Here is a 14,798-nt window from a genome sequence, read left to right as displayed (position 1 = left end):
CCTGGAGCCTGTTTCCGATTCTGTGTCTCCCTCTCTCTCTGCCCCTCCCCCGTTCATGCTCTGTCTCTCTCTGTCCCAAAAATAAATAAACGTTGAAAAAAAAAATTAAACAACCTAAAGATCCTGAATCAATTGTCTTTCTTCATTTTATGGTTAGGACACCATTTCATCATTCAGTCAGTTGTCATCTACCTATCTCCTCATAAAAATACTACGTGGTGTTTTCAAGTCACCTGTTCTGAGACAGAATTTGACAGGAGCCCTGGAAACACCCAGAGAAATCCCAGTGCACATCCAGGTCACAGGTGGAAATACAAAGACTGAAATAAGTAATTTCAGCTGCTGACCCCAAAGGAGACCCTAAAATGCTCACTTTTAACTAAGGTCCTAAACTTCTGGATATTTTTTTTTCTTCAACAAAAACACAATGTCCAGGATCAATCACATTCATAACGAAATATGTGTATAACCTTTAAATGGAAGCATGAACTTAAGAAGAAAAGAAAGAAAGAAAAAGAAAAAGAAAAAGAAAAAGAAAAAGAAAAAGAAAAAGAAAAGGAAAAAGAAAAAGAAAAAAAAGAGAAAGAAATGGAAGCATCAACTGGAATTTAACAGAGGAGTAAAAGTACATTTGTATGAATTCCTCCGACTGCATCACAGATGACACCGAGCTTACTTGTCATTTTGCCTTGGGAGGGTCAAAAAATGAAATCTCTGGGGTGTCTGAGTGGCTCCGATGGTGAAGCATCACTCTTCATTTTCGCTCAGGTTGTGATCTCATGGTTCATGGGATGAAGCCCCATGTCTGGCTTGGCTCATCACTGACAGCACAAAGCCTGCTTGGGATTCTCTCCCTCCCTCCCTCTCTCTCTGTTCCTTCCCTGCTCATACTCTCTCTCTCAAAATAAAAAAATAAAATTTAAAATGAAAACAAGGGCACATGGGTGGCTAGTCGGTTAAGCGTCCGACTCGGTTTCTGCTCAGGTCATCATCTCACAGTTTGTAGGTTCAGGCCCTACATTGGGCTCCAGGCTGACAGTTCAGAGCCTGCATGGGACTTCTCTCTCTCCCTCTCTCTCTGCCCTCTCCCACTTGCTCTCTCTCTTTCAAAATAAATGAATAAACAACAACAAAAAAATTAAAACAGAACAAAAGAAAAACAAAAACACCACCTCTGTGAGCTAGCCAGAGAAAAGTTCTACTTCTGACCTGTTATGGAGGCTCCATGCTGGAAAAGCTTACAACTCCGTGGAAAGGCCCGTTCCCCGGAACTGCTCTCATGGGCTCTCCCCTGACTGCACGACAGGCAGCGGGGCAGCAGGCAGGGAAGACCCGGGACAGCACGCGGTGCTGCTGCAGAAAGCCACCAGAGCAGGGGTGGAAGGAGGGAGGAGGGGGGAGGAAGGTAGGGTGTGAGGAGCTACCACTGCTCTCGGTTCTTTCAAACCCAGGAAGAGTCCCCGGTAAGGTAACTGCCCGCCCCCACCACGCAGCCCCAGACCTGCAAGAGCTAGTAAGGGAGGACTTCCCGGGAGGTGTGACGACTAAGGCAGACACGAGGCCGAGCCAGCCGACCGCAAGAGCTACAGACTGTGCCGCACAGATACACGCATGAAGCTGAAGCCACACTTGAAAGTCGAGGGGTGCCCCTCACCAGGGGACGTGAGCAACACGGCCCAGCCCCGCATCACAAGCTCTGACGCCGCAGGGGGTGCGCATCCCCGAGGCTCGCTGCTGCTCCTCCCGCCTGTGACTACCTAGTCGCTGCTCGTTCATCACTCACCAAGGTGTCCACCATACGCTGTGATAGGTGCGTTCACGTAACAGGCATGAACACGTCAGCCATGACCCCTACCTGAATGCAGCTGTCACCTGAGCGGGGATCTAGATAGCGGGCATGTGTGAGTACAAAGTCCTAGGACAAGGAAGTGAGGGTGCCCTGGGAAGCATAGGAGGGTGGCGCCTTGCAGACCAGGGGGTGGTTAGGGAAGCCTCTGGAGGAAGGGCCCTCCAAGCTGAGGGTTGAAAGATGCAGAGTGAAAGCCAACAGGGCCAGGGCCTGGGGCAGCTGCCATCAGGCCGTGGGTGTTGCTGTAAGGGGTTGTGAACAAGTCCTGCAGAAAGGGAGCCTTCGGCAGGCAGAGCTGAGAGATGGAAATGAATTTAGTATGGCTGGAACAGAGAATACATGTGGGAGAGTGGCCGGGGAGGAGCAGGAGTCCGTGCAGGGCACCACATAGACCAGCTCCGGGAGACTTCAGGCTGGGGGCCACGAGGCATGTAGGGGGAGATGGTAACGGGAGCATGAGGCTGAGGAGAGGCCAAGGAGCTGTGGAAACGCCAGCCGCAGTGGGTGATAAGGGAGTTAGGGGACACGGCAGTCAGGGAGTAGTGGTGGGGACAGGAACCCACCTTCCCCAAACTGTAGTGGTGGTAGCAACACTTCTATAACAGGCCACGCAGAGATGGGTGAGCGCGTGCATTCTGCAGAGGGGCCCTCGGGCTCGGGCCTGCCACCGCTCCACCTGGTGACCTGGAGCAAGAGAAGACACCTCATCATAGTGAGGCTGGGAAGAGGACTTGCTCCCTAGGGCTGACGCAACGACTGAGTCACACGCACGAAGCCTTTACAACAGTGCCTGACACACAGTAAAACAGTAACACCGGCTATTATTCTCAACGTGCATGTTTGACATGCTTATCACTGGGAGTCTTCTCCATGTTCTTTCTATGTATAAAAACATTTGAGGAACTGTTAAATCAACAGTTGCTCTTTGTTTCCTACGCAAATTTTTCTTTAGGGAGAGCCCCTGATGACCCACAATGCTGCTAGTGTTTCAAAGATCTGATGTGTGTATGTGTCCACAACAGGCAAAATGTGTAAACCCATTAAGTGTCCATACTTCAATGTGGAAAACCAAATTGAAAGTAAAACTTTTTGCCAAAACTAGAGCGAAACCGGCCCGATAAAGTAAGGCAGCCTGGTGTGAACTATCCCAGCAACGAATCAGGACTGGACAACTAAGCCCCAGTGTCATCAAAGTCTTTAGTGAAAAGAGTTTATAAGAGAGAAGGATTTAATGAGTAACCACAATACACATGGACTCTGGGGTCCAAGTTCAAAAGAATGGCTCTCTTGGAGCAGAAGGTCAAAATAAGGCAGCTAAATGATTTATTTTGTTAAGTATAAACAGGAGATTAATAAGATTTCTTATATTCCTTCTCGGTAGGTGATTTTAAACCTCACCAGCATTGATGCCTTTTTTCATCAGCGTGGGTTTGCAGAGGCTAGAGAAGGGGGGACATGTTTCCTACCATGCTTCTACCTAGAGGAGGGGCTGGTCTGTGGCTGCGTGCATGAAGGAGACTGATGTGGTTAACGTTCTTAAGCACATCATCAATTCTTTGAGGATGAAAATTGTCACGTGCACAAAATCAGTGGTTAGTTTTGGTGATCGTAGTGTAATTTGAGTGTATGCCAAAATCCACTTTGGAAAAGAAAGACTACTGAGGCCTTCTTTCTTTATCATGGTCTTTTCCTGCGGGGACCTTGCTTTGGAATGAGACAGGCTCCATTACCCAGAATCAAGGACCTGAATGTCAGTTTAGCAGAAAGAGGAGAATGATCAGGAAGGAAAGGATGTTTTGAGACACAACCCTGGGAGTCAGCAGCATAACAAAGGCCTAGGCACCTGCATCACTCATGACTTGAAACAATAAACCTAAGAGAGGCAATCGGTTTGGCCTAGTTCATAAACATTCTGAAAAGTTATTCCACTTTGTATTCTATTTTTCTTCATAACTAGGTCTGCAATGGCCGAGTAGCATGAGGATTATTTAAACTAAAATATAGGGGCGCCTGGGTGGCGCAGTTGGTTAAGCGACCGACTTCAGCCAGGTCACGATCTCGCGGTCCGTGAGTTCGAGCCCCGCGTCAGGCTCTGGGCTGATGGCTCGGAGCCTGGAGCCTGTTTCCGATTCTGTGTCTCCCTCTCTCTCTGCCCCTCCCCTGTTCATGCTCTGTCTCTCTCTGTCCCAAAAATAAATAAACATTGAAAAAAAAAAAATTTAAACTAAAATACAGTCAGTCAATAAGGAAAATAAAGATTAAAAGGGTACCTAATCTGTCAAATAACCAGGTCCTATAAAACTATAGATACAATATTTCATAACTGTCTGTTGCTTCTGCTTAAGAAGACCAGAAGTTTTGGTGTGGAAAACAAAACATTTTTCACCCTGTTAACATTAAAACACTCTCGATGGGTCTCTGTCCTTTCTGCTCCTACGTAAAACCACTAATCACAAGGACTGATTCATCCTGGTTCCCGCAACACTTGACAATAAATCACAAGTTCCTACGGTGAATGGGTGTTGGTAAAACTTAACCTCTTTTTAAAAAATGAAGTCCCACATAATAAAATATGAAACAGCCACTCAAGCAGGTGAAAGAAACAAAGGTTGGGCACCATGCCTGTTTAACTTGGTTTTGACTAAAACTTTAGGCTAATAAAACAAACTTTTGAACACACACACACACACACACACACACACACACACACACACGCTCTACATCCTGCTCTGGGAACAAGTGCTTTCTGCACCCAGTTTCCCTCTCTCTACTGGTAATAAGTAAATATGCTGCCATCCCAGCCAAATGTGATGACCAGGCACTTAGTGACCGTGTTCCCATGTACTGTCTTCTTCACTTTCAAATTTGGCCTTACTAAATGCTATTCTGCTATATGCTATGTTGCCGAGTATTAACACTGCAGAGTCCAGTGGTGAAAACTTCAGAGATCCATTCCTCCCACCTCTAAAACACTCTTGAATTATGGTTTCATGCCCCAGGCCTTCACAAAGGCTACAGAAGTAAGTTCTTTGAAGGAAAACATTTGACATACCCATAAAGAGCCCACCAGGTACTATCTCATTCATCATGTGCTCAGTTCACTTACCCAACAAACTGACTATTTATTGAGTACTTACTGAGGGTTAGGAACTAGACAGTAGTATTCAAGGGAATGGAGACAGAAAAAAGGACACTCTGGTTTTAGAGACTGAGCGTGGGTTGAAAAGCGTGACTTAAACACTTGACTCCAGTTCCCTCATCTGTAACATGGAAACACTAGGAACACAACAGTGATAGTGTCTCACAGAGCTCTTGTGAGCATTAAATGAGTTGACACACATAAAAAGGGAGAGACAGTGCTCTTCCTTAGAGCATCTTCAGCAGCAACTCAGGAGTAAACTGAGGAAAGGCAGGAAGTGATGTTCACAAAAAATTCAACTGGGGCATGGAAGGATGTCAGTGAGTGTGAGGACAATGAGTAAGTGATTACACACATCTACAAGAAGAGAGAATTACGTGCATTCAGGTCTGTGTGCTGATGGGATGTTCACACGTGACAAAGGCTTTCTAACAGTGAGTTTTAGAAAACTAACCAAAAATATGAAGGTCTATGATAACTATCTTGGAATACTGCAATATAACATAATGTAAATAATCAGAAGAGGCCGTGAAACAAGAGGGCTAAAAGGAAACGTGTCAGGAGCCGAAAGAGAGCAACAGTAGATGGTAATTCACCAGAGGGTAACATGGAGCAACACCAGACATAAGGGAGCATGTCAGCTTAAGTCTGAAGCAGGCACAAGAGGAGTCACAGACTCCTCTTTCTTTCCCCCAGAGAAGTGAGAAATCACAGTTGATTTCAATAGTTAATAGTTAAACTAATAACTTAAGAGTTGCAGATTTAAGTACAGAACATAGATGATGAAAAAGAGATTCTAGGAACGAAAGACTCAATTTATGAACTAAGGATAGTGGCAGCCAGTACCTGAAAATGAAAGCCAAACAAAAGAATACGTTGAAAATAGAAATAAAGCCATGTGACTGATGCTCAGAGAGAGATGCCAGTCCCCAAAGGCCATGAAGCGTGTGACTCCACTTCTATGAAATGTTCAGAAGAGTTGCATCCATGGAGACGGGAAGCAGATGACTGGTTGCCAGGGGCGGGGGGAGGGGGGCACAGGGTTTCCTTCTGGGGTGATGAAAATGTTCTACAGTTAGCAGAGATGGCTGCACAACTCTGCGAATGTACGAAAAACCAGCGAATTGTGTGTGCTGGAGTGGTACGTTGTATGGCGTGTGAATCATACCTCAGGGTAGGTGGTTTGGTTTTTTTTTTTAAAGAAAGTTATGTGAATTTCAAGATGCAACCGTTCTGAGATACAGAGAAGAGGTAAGGCCAGTACAGAATACACACACTATCCATGGGAATTCAAGGTAAAGGAGTGGGCGGTGGCAGGTAAAAGAAAAACAGAAAGACTGGGAAGTAGCTAACAGGCCAAAGTTAGGGTAGGAAAACATATATGTATAAGAAACAGGCTGAATCACCCTGAATAACCAAAAACTCGACATGGCAAGAGCTCAGAAGTCTGGAAGAGATTAAAGAAAACAAAATACAAGTGTGACCTTCACAAGCTACCTCCCAGGATCATCAGATTTGCACTCTTGACAGCTGCAGTGTAATCCCAGGGAGCCAGGCGACACCCGGGCCCACTGTCTGCTGTGACTACCGACCTCTGCCTCCACTCCATGCGCGGCACAGAGCCCGCGGCTCGCTCACAGCGACAGAGGGAAGGCTCGGCTCAGCTTCCCTGGCTGCCTGGCTTCCCTGGCTGCCTTCAACACCGTTGTTCGCTTTTCAGCCAGACTAGATTCATTTGCAAAGGCATTTCCTTCGGCCACAGGGTCAGGCTACCCGCAGAGACACTTCCTGTGAGCATCTTCAGCTGGGAATAGGGCAACATAGCCGGCCTCACCTTACCGCACCTGGAAGGGTCCCACCATGCAAAGAAAAACATGCAATTCTTAAAATTCCTGCTTAGACTTCCCTGGGAGTGGCCACACCTGTGCCTTCATCACCTGTTTCTGCATAGAAATGCTGATCCGGCCTTCCAGCTGGACTCCAAATCCCATCTGCAGTACCACCACGTGCTTGCTGTGAATTTCCTCACTTTTCAAGTCAGTTCTCAATTCACATCAAGGTTGAATGTCATCCTCTCTCTTTTGAGGAGCGTTTTGCGTGCTGGCCAGAACAGGGACCAAAAGAGCTTCCCCAACTGCATCTCCTTGTTCCCCAGAGCACATGGCACACTCGCTCAAGCCACGACAATGGAAAAACCCAAAACCCCTATTTTCTGATCAAGAAGCTGTATCTTCTCTGGCATCTCTGATTTCTCTCATTTCATTTCAGCACCGGAGGCAGTCTCCCCTTTCTAGACCTTCCCCAGAAGATCCAAAGCTGTGCTTGTGAGGTCTGTCTTTAATAATCTTACAAGTGCTGCTGGGTGTGAGGTGAGAAGCCAGAGTGGGGCCACACTGCCACTGGGGAAGCCACAGGCCGGGTGACTAGCTCTCCCAGGCCAGACTCCCGCCACAATCTGTGCCTCCAGAACATCATAACTATGTTGTACACTCCTGAAAAAGCAAAACTGAAAGCAAAACCAAGCAGTGGGGAGAGAGTGCCCACGTGGGAGAAGAGGACAGGGGACAGGGCACATCGACACACAGAGCTGGGGTGACAACCAACAGCCCCTCGTCCACCAAAGCAGGTGGAGAAGTCTTCAGCAGTCGCCTGTCCTGGACTGGAAAGTGGAGGTCTGCTATAGAACCTGAAGGACAGACAGAAGTGCGTTCAGATTCCCCGGGGAAGGAAGGTTCTGGACAAGGCAGCAAGTCGCTCCCTGCCTGGAAGTGCCAGCCCCAAACCACACAGCTGGGTGCTTGGGGAAGGAATACATGAAGAGCAGCAGATAACCCCTCAGGAGAAGAAAGAATTATTCTGAGCAACACTAGACTCAAAACACAGAAACACACACTGAGGACCTCATGTAAAATGTGGTGGCCACAGTCTCAACTTTGTATTGTCTAACTGAAATGTGCTGAGGGAGTAGAACTTAATTTTCTTATACACACACACGTGATAAAGAATCATAATGCACACTTTAAGATCTTACAATATTGGTCAATTATACCGCAACGAAGCTGAAAAAATTAATTACAAGAAACACAGAAATATACTAAAATATTAAGAGGAAAATGGATAATGGGAAATACTCATTTTGTAAATTAGGTATTTTTGTTATTTATCTTTAAAATAAGTGTGAATATTTGAATTTTTTACAAAATATCTTAGACATAGAGACATGTAAGGAAAAATAGGCTGAGCATCAGGGTCCCACCAGTTAAGAAATAAAATGTCATCTGCCCTGTTAAGGCTCCCCATGGACTTTCCTCCACTGCAAACCCTTCTCCCCGACAGAGCACATAACTATTCTGAATCCCAAGTTGCTATGCTGTGTAATGCTAAACAATATGCAGCATTAAAGGGTTTTTTTAATTTGAATAAATGACATTTTACAAGTTTTCTTGTGAAAGTTGCTTTTTCTGGCTGAGCATCGTGTTTGAGATTCATCCTTATGGAACTGAATGAATTGCATTCATTTATTTTCGATACCACGAAGTTTCCCACTGAATAAATATACAACAACTTAAAAAAGAAAAACTGAAAGTATTAAATTAACACTACAAACTGTGTTCTGTTAAAAATAAAGAAATACGATAAACAGGGCAAAGATACACTTAACACAAAAATACCACTGATCAAAGAATACATCATAAATATAAATGTAATAAAGAAATGGGACTTGTGTGGACAAGTTTAAAAAAAAAAATCAGGGGAAGAGATCAAGGCTGAGAGAAAAGTTGCTGGAAACAAGTCCACAAAATCAAGCTCAGGGTGGCAGGGCCAGGCTCCACAAAATCACACTGAAATGGAAAAAAAAAAAAAAAAGAGAGAGAGAGAGAGGGAGAAATGAAATAAAAGGAATACAGAGCTCTTCAAACTGCAAGTTAACAAGGCCGAGAGTTAACAACTCCATTGTCCCTGGTCAAGAAAGTCCTCATGACCACTGCAGATCTAGGCCGATATACCTGCCACTTACCCCAATTAACAAAGGGACAGAGGGCCTCGGGGAATAAACCAGGACCGGGCTGACTCACAGCCAGGTTAAAGGCAGACAGAGGAGGCCCAGTCAGGTTATGGGGTCGGCAATACGGCTCGGCCTGATATTTCGTCCACGCACAGCTGGACTTAGAGATATAAGAGGTGGAACCAGAGGAGAAAGTTCTGGATGGTTCCAGAAAACCAAAGAGACTTGCATCAAAGCCCTGAAAGCAACTGAAAGTGATGAGATACTATGGGAAGTGAGTTACTGGAGTGTATTACAGGGATCTAGACCCAGCTGTCCAAAAGAACAGCCCACGATGATGAAAATGTTCTACGGCTGTTGCGGGGGAGTCACCAGCCACAAGTGGCTGCTGAGCACTCAAAATGTGGCTAGTGTGAGTTGGAGAGATGAATTTCCAATGTTTTTTTCATTGTAACTTAAATTTTCAAGAGCTACATGTGGCCAGCTGCTACTGTACTGAATGGTGAAGATCGACATCCTTCCTTACTAGAGAGAAGGGACGGACTGGCAACAGAAAGCTCTTTCTTAACTTTGTTAAATAGAGAAGAGGTGTAAGAACGACCTAAAGAAAAATGGGTGGAATAAAGAGGACAACTGCATGTGAAACCAGTTAGGTACTGACTTTTATCTGTTACAGACGACATTTAGCAGCAAGTGCAGGGGAGAAATCACGCTGTACACTAACAGCAGGGGAGCAGACTGGAAATGGGATAGGAATGGATACTCTATCAAACAAAATGGTAGGATCATCTCTAGGAAAAGAGGAGACAACCACTGAATATATTCCAAAAAGATGAAAATGGATTGAAAAGGTAGTTCAAACATCTAATTCAGACCCCATCGTACATAGCTCAACCTTCCTTGACATATATTATCCCTTAAAAAATGTTTTTCGGGGCGCCTGGGTGGCGCAGTCGGTTAAGCGTCCGACTTCAGCCAGGTCACGATCTCACAGTCCGTGAGTTCGAGCCCCGCGTCAGGCTCTGGGCTGATGGCTCGGAGCCTGGAGCCTGTTTCCGAGTCTGTGTCTCCCTCTCTCTCTGCCCCTCCCCCGTTCATGCTCTGTCTCTCTCTGTCCCAAAAATAAATAAAAACGTTGAAAAAAAAAAAATGTTTTTCATGTGCCTATTTAGAAGATGTGCCGTATTTTCCACATTTTATACACTTCACCTTTTACTACATGATTCCTAAAAGCAGTCTGTGAAACGAACACGGGACCTCTCTGATCTCTCACACCCATTAAAAGCAACACATGTAGTAAAACACACCGCTGAACACATTGCCATTTCGTGGGGGTTCTCTCTGACTCCACGGGGCTTGAATGTTTAACTAGGCACACAGCCACAGTGCTAACAGGATTTGGCACACACTGCTGAGCCAGGCCAGGCCAAGGTTTCAGGAGTCACTGACCCTTCTGCTGAGGCTTCAGCCCCGGGCAAACTAGTAAAGCAGGTAAACAAACTCTGGCCACCTTGGCCGACCTCCCCTTTCTTTCTGCCTCTCCAGGATCCCACTGCCTCCAGATGCCTCTCCTTCCAGCCTATGTACTGGGTGAGCGCTCACCAAGCAGCCAGGCATGATCAAGGGTCTTGTGAGCACTGTGAAATCACGCAAGCTGAGACCAGGGACTCCTGCCCTCTGCTTCCACAAGCCCCGGTGTCACATGACTTATTTGCATATTATGCCTTCCTGACCTGCACGCAGGTGACAACATCTAGTGCCCAGTCATATCCCAGATATTCTTGTATCACATGATGTTGCCTCCCGCCAAAGTGGCAGGCTCCAGCACAAAACTCTGTTTCACCTGGGATCATCACAAATCATGATGCTCCTGTTGGGTTCTTTGAAAGATTTCAAATTCCTTGAGAACCCATAATAACATGTTCCTGAAACCATAGGTTCTCAACCCGATCAGACCCAATGGCTCCTTTTTATTACATTTTTATTACATACTTCATTTGTAATGTCCTCTTTACCATCCTAAATAAAATTAAATTTATGGACAGTATATAACCCTTAATCACAGAGACCGCTAAAAAAAAAAAAAAAAACACCTCTAACAACTTCCCAAACACCTCTCTGTGCAGCCTTGCTTCAAGCCACCCTAGAATGCAGCAGTGGGTGCCTGGCAAAGGCAGGGCAGCAGCAGAGCCCCCGTCCTGTGGCTCTCTTCCCAAACCCGCCCCTGCCAAGAGAGAACCAGCTTGAAGGCTATAAATTCCACAATCCTGTATGCGTGTATCTGCTACATGATTGTATATATAACGCATGAGTATGTATGAACGTATCTGCCTTAATTTAAAAAGGAAACTATTTCTTAACTTATCCTACTCATTCTTTCAACAAATAAAGTGCTCCTGAGATCTGCCAAGAATGTGGAGAGTCCTATTACAAATGCTAACAATACCTTACATTTGACTATGCCTTACTGATCTCAGCACCTACAGTGCCTAGCTGAAGCCCTAACACAAAGGACATTCAGGTACGTGAAGAACTGAATCACTTCTGTAAAGTAGTGGTCCATGTGCAAACAGTAGGAACATCAAGGAAGGGCAGAATAAAATTCTGAAAGTCCTGTAACTTCTCTGAATTACAGAGTAACTTTCCTTACACAATGAGGAACAGGAAGTTACTTGTCTGTTGATTCTACCTGCTCACCCACTACATGCCAGCCTAGACACTGATGATAAAACTGCGAGCCTAGTATACACCAGCCCTGACGCCAAGGAACCAGCAGCGGGAAGGCTGAACGGGTGCTCAAATCACCAGCTGTGAATAAGGATGTGAAGGAAAGAAAGGGTTCCTGCCACTGATAGCAGCAAGTGAACAGGAGGGCTAGTATGGATACTGGAGATATTTCCATGAAGAGAAGGTGGGGGGAGTGCAGATGTCAGTGATGAGAAGGAGCAGGTCATGGTGTGGGCCTGGGGAGGCCACACTCGAGGGGAGACCGGTATAGAAAAGATCATCGTATCTTTTCCTGGCTGAAAGAGGGTCACAGACAGGAAGCTGGAGGGGCGGGCAGGGCCCTGGACCCGCCGAGAACCTTCTGAGTCAGGTGCTAGGCATGTGGAAGGCTTCGGCAGATTTGTAAGCTTACAGGTGCACAATCCGATTTTCTTTCTTTTTTTGCATTTTAATTTTCAAAAACTTTGTAATTTGGGGGCCCCGGGAGGCTCAGTCGGTTAAGCGTCCGACTTCAGCTCAGGCTTGAGGTTCGTGAGTTCAAGCCCCGTGTCAGGCTCTGTGCTGACATCTCAGAGCTCAGAGCCTGCTTCAAATTCTGTGTCTCCCTCTCTCTCTCTATCCCTCCCCACTTGCACTCTCTCTGTCTCTCTCTCAAAAATAAACACTAAGTGGGGGCGCCTGGGTGGCGCAGTCGGTTAAGCGTCCGACTTCAGCCAGGTCACGATCTCGCGGTCCGTGAGTTCGAGCCCTGCGTCGGGCTCTGGGCTGATGGCTCAGAGCCTGGAGCCTGTTTCCAATTCTGTGTCTCCCTCTCTCTCTGCCCCTCCCCCGTTCATGCTCTGTCTCTCTCTGTCCCAAAAATAAAATTAAATAAATAAATAAATAAATAAATAAATAAATAAATAAATAAATAAAAATAAACACTAAGGGGCGCCTGGGTGGCGCAGTCGGTTAAGCGTCCGACTTCAGCCAGGTCACGATCTTGCGGTCCGTGAGTTCGAGCCCCGCATCAGGCTCTGGGCTGATGGCTCAGAGCCTGGAGCCTGTTTCCAATTCTGTGTCTCCCTCTCTCTCTGCCCCTCCCCCGTTCATGCTCTGTCTCTCTCTGTCCCAAAAATAAAAAATAAAACGTTGAAAAAAAATTTTTTTTAAATAAATAAACACTAAAAAAAAATATTTTAAAAAACTTTGTAATTTGAACTAACGTATACATACAAAAAAGTTCCAGATATAGTACAAGGAGTTCCCTCATATTCCTCACTCCACTTGTCCTAACCTTACTGTACTACGTCAAGCACAGAACAGTAATCAAGAATAGGAAATTAACATCAGTACAATATTATTAACTAGACTATAGACTATTCAAATTTGAACAATTTTTGGTCTGATTTCTGTTCCAGGATCCCACAAGCCTGGACTGCCTTTTTTAAAAACCACTCTGCTATAGGCGATAAATGATTGGCTTGGGAGGTATCAAGAGCAGTAGCAGGAAAAATAAAAATTAAAAAGAGTAGTAGCAGGGACTCATTCCCAGGTTGTTGGTGTGGCCCAGGCAAAGGGTTAGCAGTGGGGCCTGGCCTCGAGGACAGCAGGATGAAGCAGACAGACTCAAAATGTAACATCCAGGCAGAACAGGTAAGTCTGTGCCAACAGACTAGATGGGGGGGGGGGGGGGGGGGGAGAGAACAAGGATGACTCCCTGGGTTCTGCCCAAAGTCAATGGGTGAAAATATATTTACTGGGTTAAGACGAAGCAGGTACGGGCGTCTGGGGGGCAGCTGAGCATCCGACTTCAGCCCAGGTCATGATCTCACGGTTCACACGTTCAAGCCCCACATCGGGCTCTGTGTGGACAGCTCAGAGCCTGGAGCTGCTTCAGATTCTGTGTGTGTCTCTCTCTCCGGCCCTCCCCTGCTCACGAAGCAGGTAAAGGTTTTAGGGACAAGTTCAGAGGCTCAGTTTTGGGCCCCTTAAGTTTAAAATGCCTATGAAATGGCCATATGAAGATGTCAAGGGGGCAGCCAAATCATCCCGATCAGAGGGAAGATCTGGGCTAGAGAGGAGATGTCTCTACTACCATGCTGGAGAGGATGAAAAGAAAGAAAGGGCCAGGAAGTAAGTCTAGAGACCTTCCAGGTCGAGAGACGGTGTGGTGTGGGGGATCCAGCAACAAAGTCTGAAGGGGAACAAGTGGGGTCAGAGGACAGTAAGACAAACAAGACCTAAGAAAGTCAAGACAGAAGAGTGTCTCGAGGAGAAGGAATGGGCCACTACGTTGAGTATGACGTGGCTAGAAAAGTGATCCTGCTTTTGGCAGTAGGAAGACTGCTGATACCGTGACATGCAGAGACACAGCTGAGTAATGGAGAACACAGGCCAGGCCTGGGGCAGGGCAGGATAGTGGTGCCACGAGAAGTGGAGAAGGCTGTGTGCTCAATCCTATAGAGAAGTCTGGCCACAAAGTAAGGCGGAGAGGTAGGCGATGTGGCATCCTGCGAGATCCATGCAGAGCGAAGGTGCTGGAAACTGTTGTGGGCTGACGGAATAGTCCAGTAGAGGGGAGAGATTACAGATGCGGGAAAAGGAAGGCAGCTAAAAAGCAAAGTTGCTGAAAAGGGGAGAAGGTAGAACCCGTAATTCAAATAAAGGACTGGGCATTACCAGAAGGAATCAAACTTCTCCAAGAAAAAAAAAAAAAAAAAAAGACACACTATTGGTAGATTTTCAAGGAGGGTGTCGGTGCACCTGGTTTGGTGGGAATGGGGCCAGGATAGTAGAACGTGATGTATAGCTGTGGCTGAAAGGATGTCACCTCAGGTGATGTGTGGTTCAGATCTGCACAGATGCTCTCGTGGATAGTTATCTAGAACCTTCAAGATGATAGTGCTACCAGCTAAATGACAGTGGGAACTAGCTCTTCTAGAACAGCACCGAGAAGGTGAAGAAATAGCAAAGACACAACTAAGGCGCTTACACATCTGTTGAATAAATAAATATTGACTGGATGAATGAGTTGATGCACCAAGAAATCAACTCACAAATTGCGTGTGAAGAAAACAGAGGCAGAGGAGGCAGGA

General features: G+C 46.1%; 1 protein-coding gene across 1 annotated transcript in view; it reads right to left on the bottom strand.

Annotated features, from left to right (window-relative positions):
• Positions 1–14,798, bottom strand: part of ADCY9 (adenylate cyclase 9) — a 121,905-nt gene that overhangs the window by 38,328 nt on the left and 68,779 nt on the right. The gene's annotated exons all lie outside the window — the stretch shown is intronic.

Source organism: Prionailurus bengalensis, chromosome E3, assembly GCF_016509475.1.
Source record: "Prionailurus bengalensis isolate Pbe53 chromosome E3, Fcat_Pben_1.1_paternal_pri, whole genome shotgun sequence".
NCBI lineage: Eukaryota > Metazoa > Chordata > Mammalia > Carnivora > Felidae > Prionailurus > Prionailurus bengalensis.
This window is presented reverse-complemented; position numbering and strand designations above follow the sequence as displayed.